Source organism: Carcharodon carcharias, chromosome 6 (assembly GCF_017639515.1).
Source record: "Carcharodon carcharias isolate sCarCar2 chromosome 6, sCarCar2.pri, whole genome shotgun sequence".
In the NCBI taxonomy this organism is placed as follows: domain Eukaryota; kingdom Metazoa; phylum Chordata; class Chondrichthyes; order Lamniformes; family Lamnidae; genus Carcharodon; species Carcharodon carcharias.
The window spans coordinates 88,967,016-88,986,864 of NC_054472.1; the positions used below are offsets into that span (position 1 = coordinate 88,967,016).

General features: G+C 42.7%; 1 protein-coding gene across 3 annotated transcripts in view; it reads right to left on the reverse strand.

Moving 5' to 3' along the window:
- sgk3 (serum/glucocorticoid regulated kinase family member 3) overlaps positions 1-19,849 on the reverse strand; it is a 134,750-nt gene that overhangs the window by 114,462 nt on the left and 439 nt on the right. The window contains exon 1 of one of the 3 annotated variants that reach the window (XM_041189600.1): positions 18,758-18,982. The exons of 1 other annotated variant lie outside the window; for it this stretch is intronic. The gene's annotated coding sequence lies outside the window, so the exon portion shown is untranslated. Of the gene's footprint in view, positions 1-5,804; positions 5,824-18,757; positions 18,983-19,849 lie in introns of those variants that run through there. One more of the 3 variants, XM_041189599.1, reaches the window with a different exon arrangement.

Here is a 19,849-nt window from a genome sequence, read left to right on the forward strand (position 1 = left end):
TTGAACGTTCAGTGCTCAGCAAAGGACTTAGTTTCATACCCTTGCGCCCTCACCTCAATGAATTTCGGGCTCGGCACGATGCTGAACTCTTCTTCCGCCGTCTTCGTCTCCGGGCTCACTTCTTTGGGCAGGAGTCCTCTCCCAGTTTCAACGGATCCTTTTACCCATCTCCAATATTCTCCCTCCACCTGGACCCCTCCCTCCGGATTCTTACCTTCTCTTGATCTTTTCATTGAGAACTGTCGGTGCGACATTAGTCGTCTCAATTTCTCTGCTCCTCTCACCCATTCTAACCTGTCTCTCTCTGAATTTACTGCACTCCATTCTCTCTGGTCCAACCCTGACATTGTCATCAAACCCGCTGACAAGGGTGGTGCTGTTGTTGTCTGGCGCACTGACCTCTACCTCGCGGAGGCTGAGCGTCAACTCGCAGACACTTCCTCCTACCTCTCCCTGGACCATGACCCCACCACTGAACATCAAGCCATTGTTTCCAGGACTGTCACTGACCTCATCTCCTCTGGGGATCTCCCTCCCACAGCTTCCACCTGATAGTCGCCCAACCTCGGACGGCCCGCTTCTATCTCCTACCCAAAATCCACAAACAGAACAGCCCCGGTAGACCGATCGTCTCAGCTTGCTCCTGCCCCACAGAACTCATTTCTCGTTATCTTGACTCCCTTCTCTCTCCCCTTGGCCAGTCCCTTCCCACCTACATCTGTGATTCCTCTGACACCTTGGGTCACATCAACAATTTCCAGTTCCCTGGCCCCAACCGCTTCCTCTTCACCATGGACGTCCAATCCCTCTACACATCCGTCCCCCACCAGGATGGTCTGAGGGCCCTTAGCTTCTTCCTTGAACAGAGGCCCAAACAATCCCCATCCACCACTACTCTCCTCCGTCTGGCTGAACTTGTTTTCATGCTGAACAATTTCTCCTTCAACTCCTCTCACTTCCTCCAAATAAAAGGTGTGGCTATGGGTACCCGCATGGGCCCCAGCTATGCCTGTCTCTTTATGGGGTATGTGGAATATTCCTTGTTCCAGTCCTACTCCGGCTCCCTTCCACAACTCTTTCTCCGGTACATCGATGATTACTTCGGTGCCGCTTCATGCTCTCGTCGGGACTTGGAAAAATTTATTAATTTTGCTTCCAATCTCCACCCCTCCATCATTTTCACGTGGTCCATCTCTGACACTACCCTTCCCTTCCTTGACCTCTCTGTCTCAATCTCTGGTGATAGACTGTCCACCAATATCCATTACAAACCCACCGACTCCCACAGCTATCTCGACTACAGCTCCTCACACCCCGCTTCCTGTAAGGACTCCATCCCATTCTCTCAGTTCCTTCGCCTCCGGCGCATCTGTTCAGATGATGCTACCTTCAAAAACAGTTCCTCTGACATGTCCTCCTTCTTCCTTAACCGAGGTTTTCCACCCACGGTCGTTGACAGGGCCCTCAACCGTGTCCGGCCCATCTCCCGCGCATCCGCCCTCACGCCTTCTACCCCCTCCCAGAAACATGACAGGGTCCCCCTTGTCCTCACTTATCACCCCACCAGCCTCCGCATTCAAAGGATCATCCTCCGCCATTTCCGCCAACTCCAGCATGATGCCACCACCAAACACATCTTCCCTTCACCCCCCCCTATCGGCATTCCGTAGGGATCGCTCCCTCCGGGACACCCTGGTCCACTCCTCCATCACCCCCTACTCCTCAACCCCCTCCTATGGCACCACCCCATGCCCACGCAAAAGATGCAACACCTGCCCCTTCACTTCCTCTCTCCTCACCGTCCAAGGACCCAAACACTCCTTTCAAGTGAAGCAGCATTTCACTTGCATTTCCCCCAACTTAGTCTACTGCATTCGTTGCTCCCAATGTGGTCTCCTCTACATTGGAGAGACCAAACGTAAACTGGGCGACCGCTTTGCAGAACACCTGCTGTCTGTCCGCAAGAATGACCCAAACCTCCCTGTCGCTTGCCATTTTAACACTCCACCCTGCTCTCTTGCCCACATGTCTGTCCTTGGCTTGCTGCATTGTTCCAGTGAAGCCCAACGCAAACTGGAGGAACAACAACTCATCTTCCGACTAGGCACTTTACAGCCATCCGGACTGAATATTGAATTCAACAACTTTAGGTCGTGAGCTCCCTCCCCCATCCCCACCCCCTTTCTGTTTCCCCCTTCCTTTTCTTTTTTTTTCCAATAAATTATATAGATTTTCCTTTTCCCACCTATTTCCATTATAAAAAAAAAATTATTATTTTTTTTACATCTTTTATGCTCTCCCCACCCCCACTAGAGCTATACCTTGAGTGCCCTACCATCCATTCTTAATTAGCACATTCGTTTAGATAATATCACCAACTTTAACTTTAACACCTATGTGTTCTTTTGTATTATTGTTGTTGACATCTTTTGATGATCTGCTTCTATCACTGCTTGTTTGTCCCTACACCACACCACCACTCCACATCTCTCTCTCTCTCCGCCCCCCACACACACACCTTAAACCAGCTTATATTTCAACTCTTTCTTGGACTCAAACTCAAGTTCTGTCGAAGGGTCATGAGGACTCGAAACGTCAACTCTTTTCTTCTCCGCTGATGCTGCCAGACCTGTTGAGTTTTTCCAGGTAATTCTGTTTTTGTTTTTGTTTTGGATTTCCAGCATCCGCAGTTTTTTTGTTTTTATTTATGAAACTGTCCTTTGCTGAGCACTGAACGTTCAGCATCGGAGAGGGGAAGGTCAGGGGGCATAGTGAATACACAGCTGGGGCTGGGATTGGAAGATGGGGTGGGGACGGAGGGACAGGCAGGGGCGGAGGTCCTAGATGGGTGTTGGTGTCGATGAGTTGGAGCTTGCGTTCCTTAGCACTTGAGAGAAAGAGAAAAAGTTTCTTGTTGAGGTGTCGGATGTTTTTTTCTGCTTTTTGTCACGAAACTATCATATTTTTCATAATAGTATTGTGGAATATTGTAAGGTATGCTTGTGTGTTGGCTGGTTTAATTCAGTTAAGAGTCAGATGGACTGTGAGGTTGAAATTATCAAGAGTTAGGTGTAAAAATGTTCTTTGAAATGCTGATGAGTGAGCTAAGGTAAAGGTCTCAGCAGATAGGGTGTGAATGAAACTTGCACATTAGGATAAGTGGGTGTTGTTTGGTTTTCAAAGAAACTTGTTAAAGTTTTACAACTGACAGAATAAATAAGGCAAGGTTATGATGTTTATTTTTCCCAGAAGGGAAAGGTCATTATGGATAAGGTAAAAGTAAATTCCAAAGACATATGGGATTTACAGGTTAAAGAGGAAGAAATATATTTAAAGAAGGATGAAAGGCTGTGAGGGGCTGGCCATGTAAGATCTAAAAGATACGCGGTGTGACACAGACTTGGGGAAACAGCCTCTAGCCACTTTGCATGAGTCTGCTGTTCCAGTAACAAAGTAGTGTTAAAACTTTGGAATTCCACTGTCGAGTGAGTGCATGGTAACCTTGCTAGATTGCCCAACTAAATTTAAAATCTATTTTTGAACTGTTGCCTTAAAGGGAGTGTGTAGTTGGGAGTCAGGTTAATTTGGAATTTTGGAATTTATTATAATATTCAGTAATGGTGTAACTGTAATCTTATGTATGTATTTAATTATTTTCTTTTGTTAATAAATGATTTAATTTAATTTTTAAAATCTCAAAGTGTTAGTGGACTCATTACTTCTGAAATCGGTACACAACCATCTCATAATAAATACAAATTGCAAAACTGTTGTGATAGTGTGATCTGATTTCCCTGGTGGGTTTGGTCAGCCTGGCAAATACCACATGCCATATCATAACATTTTAAAACAGTAAAAGCTACTTGTAGAGACAGAGTTCCATCCAAATCTATCAACAGCCATCAAACCAGCTGCACGTCAACTAGACAGCCAAGGTAATAAACAGCAATACCGTGAAAGTGGGAGGAGGACTCTCCCTAACCTGTTCTAACTTCAAGTTCACCTTAGAACCAACCTGCTGGAAATTCAAATACAAGAAGCCTCACAGCTCACTGAGAATCTTCTGTTATGATATGGCAGGTGGTATTTGCCAAGGCCAACCAAATCCCAAAGGGAAACTTGGCCATGCTATCACAACAATTTTTCAATTTGTATCTATTACAAGTAGGTTTGTGCACTGAAGTCAGAAGTAATGAGTCCACTACCGCCTTTAGAGATTTTAAAGATTAAATTAAAACATTTATTAACAAAAGAAACGAAAACAAACACACAAGACTAGAGTTACATTTAGTCTTATAACAATTCTCACAAGGTTTCTACTTAACTAGGCTTCCAACTACACAACCCTTTCAGGCAACAGTCCAAATAGATTTTTAATCTGTAAAACATCCAGTTAAACTACCACAAGCACGCACTGTTGCAGTAAGAGAGGTCACAGCTTCTTTCTCCCTCTCACTGGACAATGTAACTCCAAAGGCTTTTTCACACAACCTTGGTTACTGGAACAGCAAACTTTTCCGGAGTGGCTAGAGGTTTTTTCCCCACAGATCTGTTTCACAGAGTGCACCTTTCAAGACCTCTCACAGCCACTCCCACGCACAGCTTTCCATCTTTCTTTAAATATATGTTCTCCCTTTTGATCTGTAAATCCCACTCTGCCAACCCTTCTTTGCAAGTTACTTTTCCCAGAATATAAAAATCTTTCATACTGTCATTATGGTAAGCACTTTCAGGAAAAATTAACTTAATAACTTTGCCTTCTGTATCTTGCCAGTTGTAAATATCTTATCATGTCCCTCTGAAAATCAAACAACCTCTCAAATTATATAAAAATGCAAATTCCATTCACAATGTATCTGCTGAAACTTCATTTTAGCTTACTGATCTCCATTTCAAATGCCAGTTTTACACCTAACCCCTTTTGATGATTCAAACATTGCAGTCTGACCGTCCACAGTTTAATTAAACTAAACACACACACACAAACATATGGACACATAGTCCCCATAAGCCTGCTTCAGTATCCTACTGTAATATTAGAAAAAAGTTTCCTTTACACATCTGCTTACAAGATCTTCATTTCAACTAAAAGCATTAACTTATCTAAGAAACTACACACCTGCCATGAAAGAGAGCAGACTGTGTAATCATATTGTTCTTCTCTTCATCTGCATTTAATCTTTGTCTGAGTGTTAGTATGATTGAGTTGAGTGAGTGAGTGAGTGAGATGTCACATTTTAAACCTCCTGGGAAAGTGTGGGATATTAAATAACCTTCTTTATTTTAAAACTCAAAAAAAAAGCCTGCTGTTGGAATTATTTAAATTGGGGCAATCACTCTGAGGGTAAGAAAATACACACCTCATACATAAAACACACTGATCATGGACAGTAAGAAAATACAAATTTTGCCCATGACAAAGAACAGGTGTGCATCACTTTAAGTATTGCATTGCTGTGGAAAATTAATTTAGCAGTACAATAGTCAACAATGTATTTCTTATCGTAAAGTGGCTTCATTCATTTGAGCTTCATTCTACCATGTACAAGTATTTTTAAAACTCCTAAATACAATAATAATATCTGAATTTCTGAAGAGATAGGTCAATAATAACAGCTGAAATATGCAAAGCCTAGGGTTTTCTGGATTTATCAAGCTTGCAAATACCCAAGATGCAATCTCAGAGAATTAGGTCCTTAAATGCTGTAGGCAGGCACTTTCATTTTTCTGAAAATAAACAATCAATTCAGTTTTTCTGAGGAATGACATTACTTTCTAATAAAGATATTATGGGTTTTACTCACTTTTCTCGTCAGTCTGTGTACCCAAGATGAGAAGGTAGACTACCTCCAGGCTGCCAACACCACTTGAGCTCATCATTAAGTAGCAGACAAGAGCAGCACATGATAAATTTTGCTCCTGTTTTCTCTGCTTCCTCGTGGAGGCATGTTCTCACTTTGTCTTCACATAGCACCTTGAAACACTTTTCATTTCAGACTCTGCACTACATATGAGGAGCCTTACCTACTTGCAGCACACAGCAGAAACTGAACTGTGTAGGAAAATCACACACAACTCAATTTCAGTTCTGGTATTACAACACAAAACCCAAAGATTAGTCAAGTGTCAGTTTGGCAACACCCTAGATTTTAAATCATGGCTTTGTAAATTCAAGTCCTACTTTAGAACTTGAGTACAAAAGCTATGTGAACAAAGACATACTGAGGGAATTGGATGTTAAACTGGAGTCTCTGTTTGACTCATTCGATGGATTTTAAGATCTCATAGCGTTACTCAAACAGCAAGGAGTTCCCCGAATTTCTTGGCCAGCATTTTTTATCCAACACTAAAACCAGATTAACTCAGGATTGTCCAAACTTTAGTCTTCTTGGGTCACTTAGGAAATACCATAGAGCATTATATGTCACGTATGAACCTTAAATGAATGCTTTCATTAACTCTCATACATTTCAGTATCTCACCAATGCCATGGAACTGTATCTTAAAATATAGTTTATTGTGTGGCACTTGTCAAAATCGTTTTGAAACTACAAATATACAATGTTAACTAGGCATCTTGGAAGGACAGTATCACACTGCTTGGGTTTGATGTGCAACTCCTAATCAGAGGGAAACAGATTAAAAAGTACCCAAGATGTCTCTTAAACCTCTTGGACATTTTAACTTATATGGTATAATTTAAATGTTTAAATTATCTTCCTAACCTTTCTACCCATTTAAATTTTAGCTGCTGGAAGCACAGTTCTGCACACATGGAATCATGCATATTGAGATAAAAGCAAAAAACTGCGGATGCTGGAAATCGAAAACAAAAACAAAAACAAAAATACCTGGAGAAACTCAGCAGGTCTGACAGCATCTGCACAGAGGCATATTGAGAACTCTTTGCTGGGCAGGGAATTGGAATTTCAGTCATGTGGTATAAATGAGGCAGTGCCTGACTGAAAGATAAACTGCAGTGAGGACTGCAGTATAAATGAGCCATAAGATACTATTTAGTGAAGGTAGGAGTTTAACATTATTACTGCCCATTTAGAATGATCAAGTTTGTGGAAGAACAAGAAATTCAAATTCCAACTTCACAGGTTGGAGATAGAAGACAATCTGGTGAGAATAAAGTCAGCATTTAGAACAAAACAAAGAACAAAGAAAAGTACAGCACAGGAACAGGTCCTTCGGCACTTCAAACCTGCGCCGATCATACTGCTCGTCAACGAAAACATTTTGCACTTCCGGGGTCCATATCCCTCTATTCCCATCCTATTCACGTAGTTGTCAAGCTGCCTCTTAAACACCACCAACGTACTTGCTTCCACCACTTCCTCTGGCAGCGAATTCCAGACACTCACTACCCTCTGTGTAAAAAACTTGTCCCGCACATCTCCTCTATAGTTTTCTCCTCTCACCTTAATATGTCCCCTAGTAATTGACTCTTTCACCCTGGGAAAAAGCTTCTGACTATCTACTCTGTACATGCCACTCATAATTTTGAAAACTTCTATCAAGTCGCCATTTAAAGGCACTATATCGGCCTTTCCCTCAAACCTTTGGGGAAATTGCATTATTTACTGCAATTTTCAGTGTATAAGATGCACAGTTCTGCAGCCTTTTCCCAAAAAGTAGTATTTTCGCGCAATAAATCTGTCATTGTACCAGAAGCATCAGAAATGCTTAAAATTACTGTACCCAATTCAATGTACAAAGCTATAATGTACTTTGCTTTTCAAAAAAAAACTGGTGATAAAACAGTGTGCAGGCAGAGAGATAAGTAATAATGACAGCTATGTCATTCTTGGCTCAGTGGTAGCATGCTAATGTGAGTTAAAGTTGTGGGTTTAAGCCACATCGCATGACTTGAGCATGTTATCTAGATTGTTAATTCAGTGCAATATTGAGGAAGTATTGCATTGCTGGAAGTGCTTTTGCTGATAGGATGTTAAACCAAGAGTTTGTCCAATTGCTCATGTGGATGCAAAAGATTCCTCAATGCTGTTCAAAGAATAGGACTTCACTGATTACCCTGACGAACATTTATCCTTCAATTAACACCTCAATAAAAAGTTTAACTTGTCATTCATCTCATTACCATTCTTGGAACATTGCTTTGCGTAAATTAGCACTGCATTTGCTTTCAAAACAGTGATGATCACCATTTGAAAGTAATTCACTAGCTACAGTATTTGGGAAATCCTGAGGATGTGAAAGATGCCTTCTAAGTGCAGTTACTTCCTTTGGCTCAGATGACTGCCGACAGCACAAAATTATACCAGGGTCGCAATAAAATAGGAAAGAAATTATTTGTGGAAGATACCAGTTCAAAGCATGGTTGCTCTAAATCTAAAAAGGAGTTGAGTCACATAACAATAATTTGCATTTATATCACAGTATTAATGTAGGCAATTCACAGAGAAAACCAGGAAATGGTGCTGAACCTGGGGGCTGGTGCGGTGATCAATGGCTTGGTCAAAAGTGATAGGCTGTTGAAGATGGAGTAGCGAGATTTAGGTAGGAAGTTCGAAAAGGAAGGACCAAGACGTCTGAAGGCTCTAATGCCAATGTTATAGCGGAGAATGGATGAGTGACCAGTCAGAGGATACAAAGGGCTGGAGGAGATTGCAGAGGTAAAGTGAGATGAGGGATTTGTAATTGAGAATTTTCAATTCAACATGCTGGGGTAAAGGGAACCAGAGTAGGTAACCAAAGGCGATGTGTGATAGCTGGACTTGGTACAGAACAGGAAGCAGAGCTTTGGATGAGTTGCAGTTTGGGGAAGGTGGAGACCAGGTGATTGGTGAGTAGGACACTGAAGAAAAGAGCAGCTACAGGTGATGAAAACATGGATAATGATTTGATGGCAGTAAGGTTAAAAGCAAGTAATGTTGAGAAGTACAAGGACATATTAAGGAACAAAAGGAGTGATATTGTTTTGTGCACAGCATGATTAGGCCCCTTCTGAAATATTGATTTATGACATGGCAACTGGTACAGCAGTGTTATTGCTTTCAGGAATGTACATTTTGAGTCACAAAGATCCCAAAAGGCTTTAAGAGTCCTGATTACAAGGACAGTGAAGGAAGTTAGGCTTATTCTTGTTGATAAAGATACTTCAAGATGTCGTAATAAAAGTTTTTAAAATTGTGTTTGAACTGATAAAGCATATCAGAATAAATTGCTTATACTGATGAAAGTTGCAAAACTAGCGTACATCATTAGGAGATGGGAGTAGACTAGAAACCCCAGCAGAACTAGTTCACACAAAAAGATAACAAGCACAGGGAATGGTATAGACTCAACAGTATAAGTAGGTTCAAGAGCTAACCAGATAATTGACGAATGATAGCTAGCTCCCCATTTAAATTATTTCTAAACTGTTTCTTTAAAGGAAGTTTCAATCATTGACGAACTGAAGGTAATTCCACGAGCAAGAGAAGTGACTGGCGACACTTCCTTGCTAGTATTTGCACTGATTTTTTGGATTAATGTGGGATTTTGAGATGCAGAAAGCTGGCATAAGTATGTGTAGCTGTTAGTTTCCTGCTCCAGTCATGATCTTATACATGACTTCCAGTATGCAAATCCTTTGATTTAGTAGTTCCAATTATAGTTTTGGTTCAATTGTATGCTCTAACAGAAAAATGTAATTGCTTCACAAAAATTGAAGTAAAGCAAGAACAATTATGATGAACTCAGACACAATATGAACACAGGAGTTACATGGAAAAAATGTGAACAAAATTTAAACCATAAATCACAATTGAATTTGTAGGAATTGTATAAATCAACCATGAGAGCATTGGGTAGATAAAGTTCAATGACGTACTTCTTACTAAGGACGTACAAAAAAACACCAAAACAAGAAATTAAGGAACGAAGGAAAAAATAAATGGTTCCGAAAATCTTCTGGGGCCCTTCTCTGGATTTCTTTACCAAATGAGCATTTACCATTAAACAAACATATGAAACGGGGGGCAGGAAGAGATCATCAGACCCAAAATACCTGCCCCATTCAAACAATACTACAATCACATACACTACCAAACCACATCCTAACAATGGAATTTCGTAGAACAGGCTAAATAAAAACAGGAAAATCCTGCAGCCAATTCAGGAAAATCTCTGGGAAATTCTTCTCTGACTTCCAAAGACAAGCATGACTCTAGAAGACCACAGAAACATTTAATTCCTCATAACAAGTTGCTAGTCAGCTGTAACTGTCTACAAATAGAAATGTCCTCTTCTCAGGAACTTCCAAGTTCCCTTTTAAAGAGCTGTGGTGAATTAATACTGCATGTTTCTAAAGTCTGCTCCAAAAAGTAATATTCTGTATAGAAATTTCTTATCATCTAACCTAATTCTCCGCCTACAAGTTTTAAAGAGATACTGTCCAGTTCTACCATCTCATATAATGCATCAGCTGGATACAGCCTAATCCTTTCATTTTAAATCTTCAATTATGCCTGCTCTAAGCTAGCATTTCTCAAAGGGAAATAGCCCTAACCTTTGGAACCTATTCTCATACCCAAGAATTTTAAGCTAGGTATCATTCTGGTGACCCTCCTCTGCACCTTTTCCATAGCCTGAATTCCTTTGCTATGTGGTAGAATCAAAACTGCCCCCCAGGTCTCTTTCTTGTTGTAGTAACTGGCAGGGGATAAAAATTGCCTGGAGCTTCTCAACCCTAAGTACGTGGCATTGCATTTGTTCACATTAAGAAGCATCTACCACACCGCAACTGGTCTAAGCAGGCAATTTATTAATTTGGTCTAAATTACTAACCTGTGTGTCCAACTGCAGGTCACCAGCCACATGGAGAATCATTCTATTTATGGCCTTATCTAAATTTTGAATTAAAATTATATAACAGTTTCAACATGAAACCGAGAAGAACTCCACTTGTGACAAGGCCCCAATCATAACAAGCCACATCCTTGATGTAACTGATTGGAATTTTGTACAGCAATATCTGTCTCAAAGAACCAATTTTGGACAATTTAACATTTGGAAGTCACTATATGAAACAACAGAATCTTCCACCATATGAGAGTAATTTCCTGAACGAACTTAATCAGTTTAGTGAGGCAGGATCTAGTTTTCCTAAAGCCACACTACTAATTTCAAATAACCACTTCACTCGAGGCTGTAAGAATTCAAATTAAAAAACTTAGCAAGCTATCAACAATTGGTATTAAACACACAGACCTATAACTACCAAGGTCCTATTCGTTACCCTTCTTAAATAACAGGCACACTTGAGCATCACCTCCATGGGAAGCAGCTCAGATATCAATGGAAATACACTTTAGTGTGTATAATAAAATGATTAAAAATTCCTCCACGGTTTTGTGCATTTTTAATGATTGGAATAATGCTTTCTGACATTGTGTGGAAAGCCCAAGTTTAAAAGTTCATAAGCCAGAATTTTACGCTCCATGCAGTCAGGTTCTGAGGCTGGGGTAGTGGAGGGAAAGGAGGAGCGTGAACTTGCATGGACGGGATTCCCTATAGGTTCCTGCCCACCCTGATCTGATAGCGATTTTACGGTGGGGTGGGCTGGGCCTCGAACGGGAAGCCCCAATTAAGGCACTTAAGTGGCCACTTAAAGAAGAGAATACAGAATAAGGCGGTACACAGGGATCCGATTAAACAAAAATTTAGCATGCAGGCACAGCAAGTATTTAGGAAGCTAAATGTAATGTTGGCTTTTATTGCAAGGGGGTGGAGTATAAATGTGCTTCAATTGCACAGAGCATTGGTGAAACCACACCTACAGTAGTTTGTAGTTTTGGTCTCCTAATTTAAGTAGGAATATACCTACATTGGAGGCAGTTCACAGGGGATTCGCAAGGTAGATTCCTGAGATGAAGGGGTTGTCCTATGAGGAATGGTTAGACAGGTTTGATCTATACTCATTGGAATTTTTTTTTTATATTCATTCATGGGATGTGGATGTCGCTGGCTAGGCCAGCATTCATTGCCCATCCCTAATTGCCCTTGAGAAGGTGGTGGTGAGCTGCCTTCTTGAACCGCAGCACTCCACGTGGTGTAGGTACATCCACAGTGCTGTTAGGGAAGGAGTTCCAGGATTTGACCCAGCGATAGAGAAGGAATGGCGATATATTTCCAAGTCAGAATTGTGTGTGGCTTGGAGACATACTTGCAGGTGGTGGTGTTCCCACGTGTCTGCTGCCCTTGCCCTTCTAGATGGTAGTGGTCGTGGGTTTGGAAGGTGCTGTCTGAGGAGTCTTGGAAGGATGAGAGGTGATCTTACTGTAGGATAAAAGATTCGGAAGGGGCTTGACAGGGTTGAGGTTGACAGGATATTTTCCCTCGTTGGGCAATCTAGATCATCATTTCAGAATAAGGGCTCACCCATTTAAGATGAGAAAGAATTTCTTTTCCCTGAGGGTCATGAATCTTTGGAATTCTCTACCCCAAAAAGTTATGGAAGCTGAATCATTTAATCCACTCAAGACTCAGGCAGATTTATAAAATATAGGGGAATCAACAGTTATGGGGTCAGGCAGGAAAATGGAGCAGAGGCCAATATCAGATCAGCCATGATCTTATTAATGGTGAAGCAGGCTCATGGGGCTATATCATATGGCACACTCCTACTTCTATTTCTTATGTTCAATCTCAATCACAGAATCACGGAATTGTTAGAATGCAGAAGGAAGCCATTCGGCCAATCGAGTCTGCACTGGCTTGCTGAAAGAGCAATTTACCTAATCCCACTCTCCTGCCTTATCCTCATAGCCTTGCATATTCTCTCTTTTCAGGTAGCAGTCCAATTCCCTTTTGAATACCTTGATCAAACCTGCCTCCAATACCCTTGCAGGAAGTTCGCTCCAGACTCTAAACACCCTCTGGGTGAAAGTTTTTCGACATATCACTTCCACTCCTTTTGCCCATTATTTTGAATCTGTGCCCCCTAGTTCTTGATGTACTCTTGATAGGGAACAGTTTCTCACTATTTACCCTGTCCATACCCCTCAGGATCTTGAATCTCTCTATTAAATTTCCCCTCAGTGTCCTTTTCTCCAAGGAAAACAGACCCAACCTCTCCAATCTATCCTCATTGCTACAGTTATTCATCCCTGGAATCTCCTCTGTACTTTCTCCAATGCCTTCACATCCTTCCTCAAGTATGGTGCCCAGAACTGGAAGCAGTACTACAGATGAGGCCTAACTAGTGTCTTATCCAAGATTAACATGACCTCCTTGCTCTTGTACTCAATGCCGCTATACCATATGCTTTATTAACTGCTCTCTCAACATGCCCTGCCATCTTCAATGACAATCCTGTCCACACCTGATGTAAACTTGTTGGCAGACCCAAAAGACATCAATGGGTTGCAATCAGGAATGGAAACACTGGATTATAACCCTCTCTCTGGCACCTTGAGTTAACATCAGCTCACAGCACAAATCAGCTATTAGATACCAGATTCAAGCCTGAGGCCTTAAAATCTGTATGGTGCATTTACATACTGTCCCAGTTGGTAAAAACAGTTTCAGCACTTCTACTGCATGTGTTAAACAAGTTAACAACTCCAAAATCAAAGTTCTGTTTCATCAACTAAGTAGTTACTGGAGTGAGGTAATCCAAGCTGCTATTATTTCGAATGTTGTTCATTTATTTCCTATACACATGCCCACTGTCAGTCATTCCAGTTTTTATCACCACCACTTGATTTTTTCAACTTGTAGCAGTATTAGATAATAGTCTCATTTTTAAATGAGAATCTAAAATTTAAAATCAGAGGAAATCTAGTTGATCAGTATTCTGACCTTCACAAAAGGTTGCAGGTTAAAGCTCCCCTCACACAAAAACATTAAAACAAAATATTTACTTTAGTGTCACATTTGATCCTGGGATGAGCTTCCAACCTCTTATTTGTGCTATCATCTAGACCACCTATTTCCACTTTTATAACATCACTGGACTTCACCCCAGTCTCAGCTCATCTGCTACTGAAAGCCTCAACCATACCTTCATTAACTCAAGACTTGACTATTTCAATGCACTCCAGGCTGCCCTCCCACATTCTACCCTCCATAAACTTGAGATCATCCAAAACTCTCTTGCCCATTCCTCTATCAACCCTGTGTTCACGGACCTACATTGGCAAGACGGTCAAGCAACATCTTGATTTTAAAATTCTCATCAAATTGTTTTCAAATCCCTCCATGGTCCTGCCCTATCTCCATAATTTCCTCCAACCCCACATGTCTGTGCTCTTCTAATTCTGGCTTCTTGTGCATTCCCAAACATAACAGTTCCACCATAAATGGGCATGCATTCAGCTGTATTGCCCCCAAGCTCTGGAATTCCCTCCCTACGCCTTTCCAACTTGCTTTCCTCCTTTAAGACACTTCTTCATCCTCTTTGACCAAGCTTTTGGTCACTGACTTAGTATCTCCTATTGTGGCTGGATATCATACTTTGTTTTGTAATGCTCCTGTGAAGCAGCCTGTGCATACTAAAGGCACTACATAAATATAAATGCTGTTGTAGTTTTTATATGGATACCTTTGGTCTCAAACAATATTGTACCATATTTCATTGCTCTCTCAACATTTTCACTAAGGATTCAAGCGAAGAATGGCAACTGCAGATTGATAACCAGATTCATTCATACTTTCTCATCCTGGCAATCAGGTCCTAATGAGGTGCATCTGCTGGGAGCGATGACTCAATAGGAACTAAACTTTTTTTCCCCAGTGAAGACTACGCGGCAATGCTGTGTTCTCCGATTCAGGTAGATCAAACATCGACAAAAGTGGATGTTTGAGCAGCAGGCGTTCAAGATCAGAACCATTTAAATAAAGCAAAGCTGTTGCGAACCAGTTAACAGATCAGCATTTACCTGGATAATAATGTGGCACTTTTAACATTTGATGAGTAAACAAAGACAAAGCTGGCAAAATCTTTTGGAAACATAATGACAATTTAGTATAAAGAGCAATCAAGAAAATATGTAACTACTGTAGTTACCACTGATCTTGTTACCACACATTTTGCAATGTATGCAACTGTTTTGTTAAAAAATTACCATTTTCATTTCCCTACCTTTAAAACAGTAAATAGATTACGACAGTTGAACTTATGTATCTGCATTCATTTGACATTCAATTTGTAGATCGATTCGGAATAGTCTCTGGAGAGCAGGAATTTCGGAAATGCTCTTAACTCACACAAGCCTTTCATTCGTCCATGAACACTCTCCTCCCTCGACTCTTTTTTATCAAATTTTTATTTATTTTTGTATATATCGTTTTGGCCATCTGTCACTTGCTCTCAAGTGCTGACCCTTGTTAAGACATAAGACATAAGACATAGGAGCAGAAATTAGGCCATTTGGCCCATCGAGTCTGCTCCGCCATTCAATCATAGCTGATAAGTTTCTCAACCCCATTCTCCTGCCTTCTCCCCGTAACTTTTGATCCCCTTACCAATCAAGAACCCATCTATCTTGGTCTTAAATACACTCAATGACCTGGCCTCCACAGCCTTCTGTGGCAATGAATTCCATAGATTCACCACTCTCTGGCTAAAGAAATTTCTCCTCATCTCTGTTCTAAAAGGTCTTCCCTTTACTCTGAGGCTGTGCCCTCGGGTCCTAGTCTCTCCTACTAATGGAAACATCTTCCCCACATCCACTCTATCCAGGCCTTTCAGTATTCTGTAAGTTTCAATCAGATCCCCCCTCATCCTTCTAAACTCCATCGAGTATAGACCCAGAGTCCTCAAACTTTCCTCATATGTTAAGCCTTTCATTCCTGGGATCATTCTTGTGAACCTCCTCTGGACCCTCTCCAGGGCCAGCACATCCTTCCAGATATACGGGGCCCAAAATTGCTCACAATATTCTAAATGTGGTCTGACCAGAGCCTTATAAAGCCTCAGCTACATCCCTGCTTTTATATTCTAGTCCTCTCAAAATAAATGCCAACATTGCATTTGCCTTCCTAACTACAGACTCAACCTGCAAGTTAACCTTAAGAGAATCCTGGACTAGGACTCCCAAGTCCCTTTGCACTCCAGATTTCTGAATTCTCCCCCCGTTTAGAAAATAGTCCATGCCTCTATTCTTCCTACCAAAGTGCATGATCTCACACTTCTCCACATTGTATTCCATCTGCCACTTCTTTGCCCATTCTCCTAACCTGTCCAAATCCTACTGAAGCCTCCCCACCTCCTCAATACTACCTGTCCCTCCAGCTATCTTTGTATCATCTGCAAACTTAGCCAGGATGTCCTCAGTTCCTTCATCTAGATCATTAATGTATAAAGTGAAAAGTTATGGTCCCAACACTGACCCCTGCGGAACTCCACTAGTCACCGGCCGCCACCCTGAGAAGGACACCCTTATCACCACTCTCTGCCTCCTGTTAGACAGCCAATCTTCTATCCATGCTAATACCTTGCCTCTAACACCATGGGCTCTAAACTTACTGAGCAGCCTCCTGTGCGGCACCTTGTCAAAGGCCTTCTGGAAGTCCAAGTAGATAACATCCATTGGCTCTCCTTTGTCTGAACTACTCATTACCTCCTTAAAGAATTCTAACAGATTTGTCAGGCAAGACCTCCTCTTGATGAAACCATGCTGACTTTGCCCTATTTTACCATGCACTTCCAAGTATTCTGAAATTTCATCCTTAATAATGGACTCTAAATTCTTACCAACGACCAAGGCCAGGCTAATCAGCATGTAATTTCCCATCTTTTGCCTCACTCCCTTCTTAAACAGGGGGGTTACATTAGCAATTTTCCAGTCCTCTGGGACCCTCCCTGACGCCAGTGATTCCTGAAAGATCACCACTAACGCCTCCACTATCTCTTCAGCTATCTCCTTCAGAACTCTGGGGTGTAATCCATCTGGTCCAGGTGATTTATCCACCTTCAGACCTTTCAGTTTTCCTCGCACTTTCTCCTTGGTAATGGCTACCATACTCACCTCTGCCCCCGACTCTACTGAACTTTGAGGATGTTACTCTTGTCTTCCACCGTGAAGACTGACGCAAAGAACCTATTCAGTTCCTCTGCCATTTCTTTGTTCCCCACTACTACTTCTCCAGCGTCATTTTCCAATGGCCCAATGTCCACTTTTGCCTTTCTCTTACCCTTTATATATCTAAAAAAACTCTTGCAATCTTCTTTTATATTCCTGGCTAGTTTACCCTCATATTTAATCTTCTTCCTCCTTATTTCTTTTTTAGTTGTCCTCTGTTGGTCTTTGTAGGCTTCCCAATCCCCTGGTTTCCCACTGGTCTTCACCACATTGTATGCTTTCTCTTTAGCTTTTATGCTGTCACTGACTTCCCTTGTCAGCCATGGTAGCCTAGTCCTCCCTCTAGTATGTTTCTTCTTCCTAGGGATGAATTTTTGCTGTGTCTCCCAAATTAATCCCAGAAACTCCTGCCATTGCTGTTCCACTGTCTTTCCTGTTAGGCTCATCTCCCAGTCAATTCTGGCCAGCTCCTCCCTCATGGCTATGTAGTTGCCTTTATTCAACTGTAATACCGTTACATCTGATTCCCGCTTTTTCCTCTCAAATTGCAAGGTAAATTCTATCATATTATGGTCACTTCCTCCTAAGGGTTCCTTCACCTTAAGCTCCCTTATCAAATCTGCCTCATTACACATCACTAAATCTAGAATTGCCTGTTCCCTAGTGGGCTCTACTACAAGCTGCTCCAAAAAGCCATCTCGTAGACAGTCCACAAATTCCTTTTCTTGGGATCCACTACCAACCTGATTTTCCCAGTCTACCTGCATATTGAAACCCCCCATGATCACTGTAACCTTGCCTTTCTTACATGCCTTTTCTATCGCCTGGTGTATCTTGTGCCCCACATCCTGACTACTGTTTGGAGGCCTGTACATAAGTCCCATTATGCTTTTTTAACTTTTGCGGTTCCTCAACTCTACCCACACAGATTCTACATCATTTGACCCTACGTCATTTCTTGCTATCGATTTAATTTCATTTCTTACTAACAAAGCAACCCCACACCCTCTGCCAACCTGCCTATCTTTTCAATAGGATGTATATCCTTGGATATTTAGCTTCCAGTCCTTGCAGCCATGTCTCCGTGATGCCCACCACATCATACCCGCCAATTTCAATCTGCGCCACAAGCTCATTTACCTTATTTCATATACTGCGTGATTCAGATACACCTTCAGTCCTGTATTTCTCACCCCCTTTCTCATTGTCGTCCCTTTATCTGATGTGCTTGAAGTTAGATTCCTAGCCCTTTCCAAACACTCTGTCCTATTTTGTGTTCTGGGGTCTTTAATAGCCTCTCCTGGGCTCTCCTTTCTTTTGTTTTTTCATAATTTTCCGTGAAGTTGAATACAACCACCCCCCCCACCCCGCCCCACACACACGCTAACCGCTGCTTTGTTTACCATTAGTCATACTTCTTGGAGTTTTACCCTTCCCTCCTGTTCTACTATTAACACCTGCTGTCTTACCTTTATGCCACTCTCAGCACCTTCTTTACTCTTAACCTATACCATTAACATTCCCTTTGTCTTGTGTCTATTACATCTTTGTCATTCTCTCCTTAGCTGTCACTGATCCCTGATCTTCTATCTTGTTCCACCTGCTCCGCCACCACATAAACAGTATAAAATCCATCATTTTTCTACTTCTCTTTAGCTCTGAAGAAGTCATACAGGCTCAAAACGTTAACTCTTTTTCTCTCTCCACAGATGCGGCCAGACCTGCTGAGATTGTCCAGCATTTTCTGTTTTTATTTCATTCGTCATTGCTGTGTGGACTACACTTTCTGGTAAATGAAGGGAGCATCGAGTTGAGATCACATGTTACATATAATTCAGAGTCTTTGATCAGGACATTATTTTTCGGCCTCAGCTGTCAAATTTTCAACATTTGGCCTGTTCTGCATTTTTAACGTCCTCCGTTCGGTGGCTCACCATCCGCGCGCTTTCCCACTCTGACCTCGAGCCCAGTGCCCGGATTTAAAATTCCCCGTGACTACGCGCTCCCGGTCTGCGCGGCCCCTCACCCACTCCTCTAACTGCACGCGCCCCCACCCGCTCCTCCGGCTGTGCGCGCCATCCCCCACCACCTATCCTCCAACCACGTAAGCACCCCCCCCCCCACTCCGGTTCCTCTGGCTGTGCACGCCATCCCCCACCCACCGATCTGGACACGCGCAACCCCACCCCCACCCACCCAATCCTCCGACAGCGTGCACACCCCATTTGATCCTCCAACCACATTCGCGCGCGCCCCCAACCGGTTCCTTCGCCCACGCGCCCCGGTCCCCCCAACCACCTCCTCGCGGATGTGGCCCCCCCACCAACTCCTTTGAGCGCGCGCGCACATCCCACACAATCCTCCGGCCGCGCACACGCGCGCCCCCACCCGTGCCTCAGGCCACACGCACGCGCCCCCATCCTCCTCCGGTCGCGCGCGCTCCCCCTCCCCCCCCCCCCCGTCCCTCCAGCCGCGCGCGCTCCCCCTCCCCCCCCGTCCCTCCAGCCGCGCGCGCTCCCCCTCCCCCCCCGTTCCTCCAGCCGCGCGCTCCCCCTCCCCCCCGTTCCTCCAGCCGCGCGCGCGCTCCCCCTCCCCCGTTCCTCCAGCCGCGCGCGCTCCCGCCCCTCTCCTGATTACTGTTGGTGTTCTTGCGCTTTTATTAACTAAATATCCGAGTCAAGGTTTCCGGCATTGCCTACGGAAGCTCTGTTATAAACCGACAGTGTCACCTGCATTGCAGTCAAAGAACGAACTTTTCGGATGGTTTCTTACAAACGTCTCAAGCTCAACGTGCCAGTGTTATTATAAATGAA